Below are 12405 nucleotides of genomic sequence, written 5' to 3' on the forward strand. Positions count from 1 at the left end.
CATTGGATGTTCAGGAGAAATTATTCACAACCATTATTACTGGAGTGAATTGCAGGAGTGAGAAACTCTAGTGTTTGCAGTCCAAGACCAATTGTTTTGTTTCAAGACCAGCTCATCTTTACCATTTTTGTATTTTATTTAGATCTAGTTTTGCTAGAGTATACTCTGTGATATTTGTGAATATATTCTATATTTAAAGTAACCTGTTAAGATCCCATTTATCGAGATTGCATCTGTGGGTTGTGCTTTAATCTCAACCAGTCATGCCACCATTTGCCATGTACAGCCTGAGTGTTCAGTCTTGCAACTAAATAGTGAACCTAGTTTTTCTTAACTTTTTGTTTTGTTTAACTTTAGATTAAGAGTCGATTATCGTGGGGCAGCAGGGAGTTTCAGGTGTCCACACCAGGGTCTCACCTTTTGAAACTGCACAATCTAGTTTAGAGACTCGTTTACGCTTGATACTGCTTAAGCAAGCTCAGATAAAATGTTCCATTAAACATTCTTTTAATGTCTAAAGTGATCTCACTTTTTATGTTTTGACAGAAATTATGAATTTCTCAGTACGTATGTGCATGTTTTTTTTTCCAAAGCCTACTGTGTAGGAATTCATTGGTAATACATTAAACAAAAAAAAAAAAACGTTTTTCCCCTGTCGTTCCTTGCAATTTCGGGAGCACAGCGGGCCATGGGTCCAAATACCGGTTTACAGAACAGCCATCACCGTATTTATGGGCACTCACAGGAAATGCACAATCGGGAGAAAAAAAAATGGGAGAAAGGTCATAATTGCAGGTGACCATCCAAGCAATTCGTTAGGTCAATTCAAAACATTGCACTGGCAAAGTCAACAATTTTGACATTCCATAACCAACTAATTTAACTGCATAGACACCTTTCCTATCCCTGGCAGAGGGACTGGTAAGGCAGTCAGTGGCATTTTGCCAAATCAATCCAATCAAAATTCAGGGGCTTACACCACTGCCAAACATTAACCTCGACTAGTCTGGTAATTGCACCCCTGACAAAGTTGACCGCTTTGCAAAGAACTGGCATGACATTTGCAGACACTTTACCTATTGCCAAGGATTGCCATTTACTTCTCAGCTTTTGTGCCACTGATTGCCAGCCATTGCACAGGCCCATGCCCCATAAACGAAGGTTGACATCAAATGCACAGTTCCATCAATGGTCACCATCTGCTCTGAGGCTTGAACCAATGCTAAAGACTGCCAGTGAATGCTCATTCCTGCTCATTTGCCAAGTATTCCTATCAAATGCCCAGCTGCCTGTAGCATCACAGATGAGTGCAATAAAATGCACAGGTCCTAGCCCCTTTGACAATGTCTGTCATAAATAGCCAAGGGACTTGTCCTTTTGCCAACAAATGTACAGAAAATGGTCCTATTGCCAAGGATTGGCATGAAACACAGCGCAGCTGGCCCTGTTACCATGTGTTACTGAAACCTACCCATGTAGTTCCTGCTGCAGTACCATAGGTGGCTAACCATTATCTAGCTTCCTGCACCATTGCTAAGGATTGTCTTGGAATGCCCAAATATTTGCCAATTTTCAAGAATTTCCATGAAATGCCCAGAATCTTGTCCCAATGCCAAGATTGCAATCCTCTACCCAGTTTGTCTTGCCATGGACTGACATTAACTGAGGAGGTACTAACTCTTTTCCACTATTTTTGCACTACCATCTATTCCACCTATCCAAGCCCGTTTCCTCTTCTAGCATCAGAGAAGAGTTAAGCATCACTTTTCCTCTGGCTGCACTTAGCAACTCTACACTGAACTCTACTGCTGAAGCTAGGTCCTCTTCAATGCTTCCCCCAGAGAGTAGTGAACTCTTCTCTTGCCTCACAGCATTGAAGAAGAGCTGGTGGTGGTAGAAGGGTGCAGCCTCACTGTACTCCCCCCACCCTGCCCACATCCCGCTACCACTAAACGAGCAAGTAGGGAGGCCTGCAGGGCTTTGCAGTCTGCTTACCTTGCACTGTCACCAGGAGGGAGATTGGGTGGAGCTCATATTTCACCTACCGCCCATGTCCTGTTCGTGTTAGGATGTGGAAAGTTGGAAAAACTCGGCAAGCTGCAAAGCCTTGCAATGATAGGAGAGATGGTTGGTGTCTCCTGTTTCTGTGACGACGTGTAACGAGAAGGCATACTACAAGCAGGTACAATTGCATCAGAGATTGATAAGTCGTCTAGTGTTGGTGTGGATGAGTGATAGGACATGATCTGAATGACGACACAAAATGTTAAATATTTGCGTGTCCAACGTATGACATAGCACTTATCTTTACAGTGAGGGTCTGTAACCTTTGGCTCTCCAGATGTTTTGGACTACAACTAACATCATACCTAGCAAGCATGGTCAAAGGTGTGGGATCATAGTCCAAAATAAAGTGTTTGGATTAATAATAGTGACATTGATCTGAAATGGAGTATTTTGGATGGGAGTCTAAAATAGAAGTGGGCAAGCCAATGAGGGCTCAAGCCAAAGATTGGTTCGGCTCTAGGCCCTCTGGAAATTCAGGAGCAAATGAGACGATAGAGACATGAAGTGCTCTGACTTGCCAGAGGCGAGATGCTAAGATTAGGCAAAAAATAAGCCAACCTGGAAATGATTGAGAAAGAAAAGGCGGATTGGAGGGTGTTGGAGTACAGGGAAAGATAATGTAAACCATGAGGGAGAACAGATGGGGGACAACAAAGAAGGCAAGAAAATGAAGACATTGAGGCAGATTTGTATATATCTTTAAAAGTTAGATGAGAAGGAGGCAATGGTACAGCGCGTTTTCCCAGTGCGATGTTAATGTTATGTGACACATTTTGTCTTGAAATAGCACTAGGGTCACTGATCCTAGCAGAGATCGCTCATTGAGGTAAACCTACTGAGAATTGCAACAGCAAATGCACTTTAGTGTTTAGGGGAGCCCACTAACACCAGTATTTCTCTAGTGCCTGAACAAATATGTGGGTGGCATCTCCCATTTAGAATGGAGTGCAGCAAACCCTGTCATTATCTAATCTCGCCATGAAAAAAGCAGTTAAAAAATTATTGCATGGGAAAGACTCTAGCAGAACTAATTGAATACACATCAGCAGAACCTAATGGAAACATTGTGGGGATAGTTGAAGTGAAAGAAAGTGCCCTTGGAGTAAACAGAACAGAAAGTGTTCTATAGAGCAAAAGAGGGACTGTTGACTATGTTCTGTGTAGGAGATAGCTGCCTCCTACTTGCTACCAGGCCCGGGGTGCACCTGTGAAAGATGAATAGTTGTCTGTGCACTCGAGGGACATTTTGCTTGGTGTGCACCTGCGAAGGGCAAATAGTTGTCTGCGTACTTCAGCGACATTTATCAACAAAGTAAACCTTTGCAGACTGCAACCATTTCTAAAGCCCTTTTTGAATACAGTTTGTGAATGCTAAGGACATAAGTGTGGGATACCTTTGGTCCAAGACAAAAGTAAGTGCATTGAGCCACGTTGGGCCTAAAAAGTGCTGAACTGGGAAACACATGCTGGCTATCAGAAGCCTAAAAAGTGCAGTTCTAGAAAACCTACTGTGAGCTGACAGAAAAAAGGCAGCATTTTATTTTTAAACTGCCACATAAGTGCTATTTTTAAATGAAGAGAAATTCACATACTTATTGAGCAAAACATTGCTGTTTGCACCTGCAACCTCCTGCCGAGACGCGAGTTATTTCATCAAGTGCGGCATGATTAGAGGAGTCTGAGTATATACATATTATTTGGCGTTCATTTGTAAAATACACGTTTTTGCCACTTAGGAATTTTTGAGTGCGAAACCGACATGTAAAAGAAAAAATGTAAATACTAGTCGGTGGATTCATCCCTCCCATCATTTCAACTTCATAACTCTGGGGACATATCCACAGAGAGGGAGTGGCCCTTTGGGGTGGATAGGACCTTAAGAATCCAATTGAAAATCAAGGCTAATAAGCTGAAACCTCCTACAGAGGTGTGACTTTGAGGTTAAAAATTGGTTGCCCAAGCCAAAGGGGAGGAAGAACTGCCTAAAAACCATCTGGGCAAATACTGAAAGAGTAAAAAAAAAAACAGAGAAGAGAGTGGGCACCACCATGTATTCAAAAATGTTCAGAATATTCAAGTAAAAATCAAATGTTTAAAAAAAGAATATACATCCAATTGAAAAGGAGCTGGTGACAAGTCTGGAGACACCCGGACTTATAATTGCAACACACGCTGGAGACCAAGTAATCCACATCCGACTCACACTGCAGTCTGAGTCACTGCCCTGCAGCTGCACAGTGGCGGATCGTTTCTCTCTGTGTATTACAAGATTGGTTTCCTTGTAAGCACGAGTGGATTTTCTCCATGCCTTTGTGCATAATGTCATTTACAACCCACTGCTGAGTGGGCATGAACGCAGGACGTTCTGTTTTTCACCACTGACCACACCAATGAGACTCGCCCTGATGAAGGAAATAATTTCCGAAATGCATTGGCATTTTTAGTCTAATACATGTGGATTGTGGCAACTGCTTCCTCACTAAGGATTATTAGTGATAGCTTTTTGTTTGAACTATTATGGATAAATCATTTTTGATATGAATCAGAAAGACTCATCTTCCTTTCTCTAAGAAGTATGGTATATTATGGATACTTGAACTTATTGTCGTGAATCAGATATAAATACGTGCCCATCTTGGGCCCCATATGAGAGCGGTTGTGTGACCCAGTATTATTACTTGGTCTCCAGCGTGTGTTGCAAATACTGAAAGAGGTCTGCAGAATTTAACGTTGCCAGGACAACTGGCTGTAGTCCTCTGGGTGGAACTTTTGAAAGCTGGATGTTTGGGAGACAGTAATTGGGAAAGACTAAAGAGAATGGGATTTTTGTAAGAAGAGCATAATAGATGGATGAATGCTGGTGGATATACATGACTAAATTTCCTAATCAGATTTCTGTGCTTCCCCAAAGAGGGTCCTGAAAAGCTAATTTCTGTCTTGTACACCAAAAACCCAGAAATACAATGTAAGTGGTTCTGTTGGACCCAGAAATACTAAGTAGTTGGTTCTGTTGGACAAAGTGTGGGAATTTGTTTACTTTAATATATTCCACTTAGTTAATGGGAAGTTGATGGAAGTACATCCTTAGTATATTGTGATGAATAATAATTCAATTAATTCCCTGATGGCCAAATAATACTGGGTGATTTTGTTATTCCAAATTAACAAAACTAATTCCCAGTGTGAATAAAAACTATAGTCTGTTAATGTAATTGGGTACACCTATTTTCCTAGTCAACCGCCGAATTCCATAAAGGGAAGGGGTGTCCTTGTCTAAAAAAAGAAATTCCTAACTGTCAACATTCCGCAGACCTGGCCTTTAAGCATACTGGTGCTGAATGTAACTGAATATCGGGGGTTTTGGTGCTGGGTAAAGAAGTGCTTGGCTAATGAAACTAAGTTTAGTCCCAAATTGAAAAATGCACACTCCGCCGAGAATGAAAGTGACCCTGCGAAGAGAGGTGTGTATTGCTTCAGGGTGAAGGAAGAAGTGTTCTATCAATCCAAAACATTATCAAAAGTCTGTTGTGCTTTAAAAACAGTATTTCAAAGTGTGCATGGAAATGAAAAGTACAGAGTGTTGCATGTGTGAAATTGCTGTTGAAAATGGAAAAAGGTTGCATTTGGTTTATACCTAGACCATATCAAAGACTGCTAAAGATCTTGTAATGTTCCTACGTATCATTTCATTTTGACACCCAGGGGTTTTTGCGGGGCAGGAAGGCTGAACTTTTTATTTGGCCTGTCTTCCAGGCACATGTGACCCAAAAGTTAAATCACTAAAAGTGAGTTTTTGTATTGAAGCCTTATTTTGTGCCACTTAGAAGGTGGCGTGGGTAATCATTTGGTGAAAATGTTCATTGAATCTATGATTTAATAAATGTATATGCTTTCTGTACCCCGGCCTGGTTCATGGTATATTGATGGCACAAAGGGAGGGATCCAAGTGGCTCTATAAGTCCTAGACAAGAGCTAGATTGAATAGATCAATTATGTATTTTGGGGGGGGAGGTGGAATTAACTCTCCATGTACTGGGTAGTCTCTAAATATATTGGTGCAATAGAAATGCACATTGAAGTTGGAACTTGTGATGCATATCGAACAATACTAATGGCCAAGCATCTGGACTGGGATTATCAGCAATAGAACTCAGCCTTGGTCCCAGAACACTTTGTTTCACAGTCCTGAAGCTTAAAAAGAACTCGTATGGATTTCGTTTGGATGCTGTGTTTAGAGAAAATACACCTGTAATTTTAAAATGTTCCTTTCAATGGTGAGCTCCTATGAATTTAATCCTAAATTAACAATCACAGGATTTCATCACAGTATCAAATGTTCTAATATTGTTGGCAGAAGATGCACTTGTGGATAGTAACCAAACCTAATTTGAAATTGCATTGCATTGTCATGCAGTCGTCTTTACTTTGAATAATACTGTATTTTTAGTTAACTTGGAATTAGTTTGTGTAAAGTATTGAATTGATTCACTCTTGTAAAATGGAAAGCTGTGTATTAATGTCTCTATTCCATGGTGCATGTAGCTGGAGTTGACTATGCAGCCACTGTAAGTCCCTGATTCATCATGTGCAAACTAGTTGCAAGCCCAGGCCTCCTAAAACACTGCCAGATGCTGGCTAAAGTCAAAGTACAAAGAGGCCCATCAATATCAAATCCGGGCCGCCCTCATAAAAATCCATTTAGCTAAAGTCAAAGGATCTCTGTTAACAAGCTGAATAAACTAGCCTAGACATGTGGCAACATTCTGAAGGCGACTTTGCACGGTATGTATAAACGGTGGTCTCTGTTGACCAAGGTCAGCATTTCTTCACCTATAAACTGAATAGCAAAGTTTACATGTGCGCATTTCGAAACAAAAAACGTTATTTGAAAATTCATCTCTTTCATGGAAGGTACTACCAACCTAAAACAAATTGCAGTTTGCACATAATGATCTTTAACTTATATAAAATATGCCTGGTGCATGATGGAAAGCATTTGTAAAAGGTAGACGAAATAAATATGTGCATACACACAGAACTGGAACATTCAGCATCTTGAATTGTATGTTCTGATCTACAGGATATAATCTTTATTGTATTAAACTAGCACATTTTAATCAGAGGTTTTTGCATTTAATCTGAATGCCTCTCCATAACCTTAGGAGTGAAATTCCCTCACAACCTTTCAGTCATGTGACTTGAAAGGAAGATCAACACCTTAGTCACAAGAGAGGAGGAGGAGCTGAAGATTATAAAAAGTAGCTGGCACACAGATCCCATTAATGTGGCGGGATGAATATTCCTGGATACAAATGGCAGGAGATTGCTGGGAAGCAGAGCTGAAACCATCTGGGTGACTGGTTCTCAGGCGAGCTGGAGACTGAAGCCCTTCCAGAGCTAGATTGTCAGCCCATATTGGGGTGTGGGTTCCAGACAGCAAGCTCTTAAAAGACCTTGCTCACGCAGTAATTAGACTCTGGGGGGCCAGCTGATTTTCCAAAAATAAGAATCCACACTTAAAATGGAAGTAGAGAAACCCCAATATGTAACCCGATTGTCCATAGTGCTGTCGATGCTAAAATCCCAGTATTCAAAGGGGCTGGGAGCCAAGGGATGCTAATCTCAAAGGGACACAGGTGCAGTGTCAAATAAAATGCCCTGTGTCTATTTGAAATTGAATTCAAATGCAATGTCCTTTCCATAAAGCCCAAAGCATTTTTCTATTGAGAAGCAGTTTACGGACAGTATTTAGTGCTGCTTGAATGCAGAGTCTATTTTTGTAAAATTAAGCACTATGTCAAATAGAATCACACAGGCTATAGTGTCCTCGTGAAATACGATTACCTAACGTGATGTCTTGCAAATTTATGGCCGAGTGATAGCCTAGTCAAAAGTTAGATTTTTGTGCATCAGAAATTAGCAGAGAGAACTCATCCGATTCACAGACAATCATTTAAAGTATTCAACCTGTGAAGTATCTTGCCTTGAATTGCATAGGCAGACCCATGTGTAATGTGAAAGGACAAGGGTGCTTGAACATGGTACCACTTACTGGAGAATATTAGATATCCTGCTCAAAACGTGTACAGCTGACAGCAAATGAATAGGAATAGATTGAAAATTACTCATAGGTAGATTGAAAGTTGCATACACCTGTTCATTGAAAACTGCCCGCACACACCGATGGTAAGCTACACACGCACGTAGACTGAAAATTGCACGCACATGTTCATTGAAAGTTGAACGCACTTATTCATAGAACATTGCATACTCATGTAGTAATTCCATGTTCCAGATTTAATGTAGAGGAAATAATGATCTGTAACTGGTTTATGCCATTGAGGAAAATGAAGAGTGTGTTTTGATTCGATTAAACTGCAATGTTATGCTTCAAGTTGAGATGTTCTTGTGAAGTTAAAAATGACAAACAATCAGTGTTTAAAATGTCTTGTATCTTGGAGTATAAGATATACCTAGAATTGATTATGGAAATGAGTGCTTGTGTAAATTGATAGTAGCTAGATTCATGCAACCAGGTAAAACCTCGTTATTGACCAATGGCTTTTGTATCTAGAACATTGTAGTGATGTCCTTTGTATAAAGCTGAAGATCACCTTTATTTGAAGTGGACTTAAATGATTTAAATATGTTTTGAGTTTTGACAGTTCCTCAGCTCTCCCTAATAATTAATTGGCTTGCCCACCTCTAGACTAAAATGTCTACAGCAATGGCTTTGCTTCCCATTTGGGGTGGCGCATAAGAGTAAAAGCCAAAACGTGTTTATTACATTTTTTTGGAAGCAACAATAACGTCTTTAACAATTGATATTTTAGTGCAAAAACAGTGCTTTAAATATTTCAGGTTGGCACGCAAATGGTTTTTCTTTTTTGTTTGCATTATTGTGATTAGCCACGTATTCGTGCACTGAGTTGTGCCGTCTTGTGGAGTCTTTCTGCAGTTTCCTTGCTTCAGGAGCTTGGAAGGTGGAGTTTCATCTATTAAACACCTTGCAAAATGCAGAGCTTTCAGAGTCATGCACTGAGTTGTGGAGTGTTTGGGGCCACTGTTCGCTGGAGGGAACTTCTCCTTGCGTGCTTCTGCTACAGCTGCCTACCCGCATGGGAGTCATTTAGAAATTTAGAAACCGGAGTCGGGACAAATGGGTGGCTCAACTGGGGTCACCATGGCGAGTAAGTCAAATCTCTGAATATATTCTCACTTCTAAAAACTCCTTGTACTTAACAGTATTACTGATTTTGGCTGAACACTGACTGAAGCCAGAGTGGACTGCTGAAATAAAGTGACTTATTGTGGGTGGAAAGGGCATAATGTTCAGCCTTAGGAGCCTTTCTAAACCCAGTAACAGATCCCTACATGAACAGATGCTAGAAATGGCAACAGATATGCCACGCCCCGCCTCCCCTCTGGCAAATGGGGGAGTGAATCAATCAGTTTCTTCCGATTATGGACCAGAATCCTCAGCAGCATCCTCCCCACTGGTACCTGCATGCAAACAACTGTGCAAAGTTAGGAGCTCACTCCAACCTTTTGGGAGCCCCCCCCTCCCCCCCCTCACGGAAACGAGAATTCGGACCCCCCCCCCCCCCCCCCTCTTTAATGGATGTGCAAAGCGATGTGCGGGAGATTGAAGAACCGGGGAATAAACAACGTGGACAGTGTTCCCCTTCATTCTACTCTGGTTCCACTGAGGATGAACATGAGTGGGAGTACTTCATATTCGTCATTTTTTCCAGCATCAAGGCGCAGTTCTTGCTGCCCTTCAATACATCAATCTACAGTGAATGAATGAATCCCAAGCGTTAATCACACTTGCTTCGATCATTCTGGTCAGCTCTACGATGGGAGGACTTTATGAAGAGATAAAAGCTGAAGTATGATCTCACTCGTCGACTCGGTGGCAGTAAATAGAAGATCTTACGGCCAGCCGACAAACTTGCCTTTGAGTACCCCACAGGTCAGCTCGGACTTATCACACGCAGTGGCAATCATTGAACACGATGCTAGCTCATGGTAGAGATCACAACTAAGCCACGCGAGGCCATCATTCATCATTCCTCATGTCGCACCTTGGAAGCAGATTCTGACAGTCCCGGCCTCCACGATGCACTCTAGCAGACACGTGTCCATCAGAGCTGGTAAAAGCAGATTGCTTCCAGCCATTCGGCATGGCATACAGCGCTTCTCTGCCCCGTTCCTCCTGCAGCCGCGTCTTATAAAAGACTCCCGATTCCTACGCTTCCACTCGCGAACGGAGTGACATGTGGTTCTATCCACCAATGGGCGCCCAGAGCCTCGTCCTCCTCAAAGGATTTTAATTGTCATCAACCCGCCAAATGCTGCTTCTGTTTGAAGTAGCTCCTGGCGACACGAAGTTCCGTCTTCACTTTATTGTGCCTTTCTTCCCCTGAATTGATTACCCGTGTACCGAATCCTGCTTCTGGCTAACATGGACTGCTTTTGCCAATGACTCGGTTCTATGAATACCTGTGTACTGAATCCTGCTTCTGGCTAACACGGACTGCTTTTGCCAATGACTCGCCTTCTATGAATACCTGTGTACTGAATCCTGCTTCTGGATAACAGACTGCTTTTGCTTTACTTACGACCACCACTTAAAATCACTGGTGTATTGAATCCTGCATTTGCCTGATACAGACCATCTCTATCTCATGCCTTAAATTGCATTAAACTGCTCACCGCTGGAGTCGAGAACACTTGTGCTCAACCTGCGTGCACTATTGGACGCTGTGCAGTTAGTGCACCTTCTAGATCCTAGTGCCCCCCTCATGCCGCCCGGGGTCAAGTGTTCCCATACTAATATAGCTTTTTGGTATTTTATCCTGCCGTTGTTTCTTCTTCACAACTCTCCTTCAGCACGTTCTCGCACTTGCAAATAACGGTAAGGAATCCTCTGTTCTCTGACGGTTGTACTGTAAATCACTTGCATCAGATTAGAAATCTCCCTTTTACTCTTGTAGGAAGACCACTCTTCTGGGAGGGAGGGGGAACTATTGGCTCAGGTAGATACATACCGCTACTCTCTGTTAGCTGGTCTCTTGAAGCCTACAATATTATTGACCTGTGACATTTCCTTTTTTCAGCTAGTTCCGTGGTGGTGTGCTCTCCCTGCTCTTTTAGGTGATCAGCCCCTTTATCTGCCTAGTTGGCCCAGCAAATGTGCCCATCATAGAAAGAGTTCCTCCCTCAAGAGAGGAGGCTCGGGTTCTAACAGTCCGAGCTCTACAATCAATCCAGGATATCAAGATTCCGAGTCCTGTCTTTTTGCTTTATCCATTCACCAGCTCTGTGAGTAACAATCATCGTTCCTCATTCTTGGCCAATAAAAGGAATAAGGAAACCCGTAATCGGATGCAGGTAAATTCTGTTTTACGGGGCATGCCTACATTTGGGTCGGGAAGAAACAGTAAGGCAGCAGAGGAAAACTAAAACTAAAAAAAAGGAGCAACAGAACTCCATCCCAGATGAAGTAGAAAATCATACGCATAACCGCACTATTCCTGAACTGCTTGCTTATCGAAAAAATAAGCATCGGTATCAGTGGCTCAAAGTGTAGTGCCACGAGTAACTGTAGAGTCTGGGGGTGAATAGAAGCAGGAAGCCCAGTTAGCCAGTACCAGTGCTATGGTGTACAACAATTTCCCAAAAAACGGCAACGAACTTGAGTTTAGCACCATTTAAACAACTTGTCCCAATAATGAAATCCACTTCAACTCCGTTTAATGGATTTCTAAATGATGGAACATCACGATCTAAGACCAAATCTTGGGAGCGATTACTCACAGGACCGGTATGGACCACAAAGGATATGTCATTATTGGGAATGTATAATCGGAAGAATGAGGAAGTCGGTGGTTCTAACGTGGGAACTTGCTGTAACCAACATGGCCACAATCCTGTTGACCTCCCACGCTTGCTCAAACAACCTTTTGAAAGGGAGGAAACCTGTAGGGTGATGTTTGAAGGGTTCAAGACGGTTGCCTCATCTGAACACCTAGATGAGGGAAGACATTCCTGGTCATCCCAGAAAACTCTCCAATGTTCCTTGAGGCCAGGATTGAATCATCTTATGACTGAGATCTCTTCGGGCAGTTTTGCATGACACAGGAAAGATTGTGGAACTGCCCCATGGGGACCCCCTTGTTATAAATGGGGCCCAGTTCATTTATGACCAACTATGTAAGACCAGTAGTAATTCTGTGAACTTTTCTGGCAATAAACGGTCATGCCTCACACACTCGGTTTTGAAGGGAGCTAAAGGTGTTGAATCTCATGGAGACCTCACCTGCCCAAACAACC

At 42.2% G+C, this 12405-nt stretch overlaps 1 protein-coding gene across 1 annotated transcript in view; it reads left to right on the top strand.

Moving 5' to 3' along the window:
- Window positions 1-12405, top strand: part of DUSP8 (dual specificity phosphatase 8) — a 167796-nt gene that overhangs the window by 68859 nt on the left and 86532 nt on the right. The window lies entirely within an intron of this gene.

This window comes from Ambystoma mexicanum, chromosome 11 (genome assembly GCF_040938575.1).
Source record: "Ambystoma mexicanum isolate Mex_15411 chromosome 11, UKY_AmexF1_1, whole genome shotgun sequence".
Lineage (NCBI taxonomy): Eukaryota > Metazoa > Chordata > Amphibia > Caudata > Ambystomatidae > Ambystoma > Ambystoma mexicanum.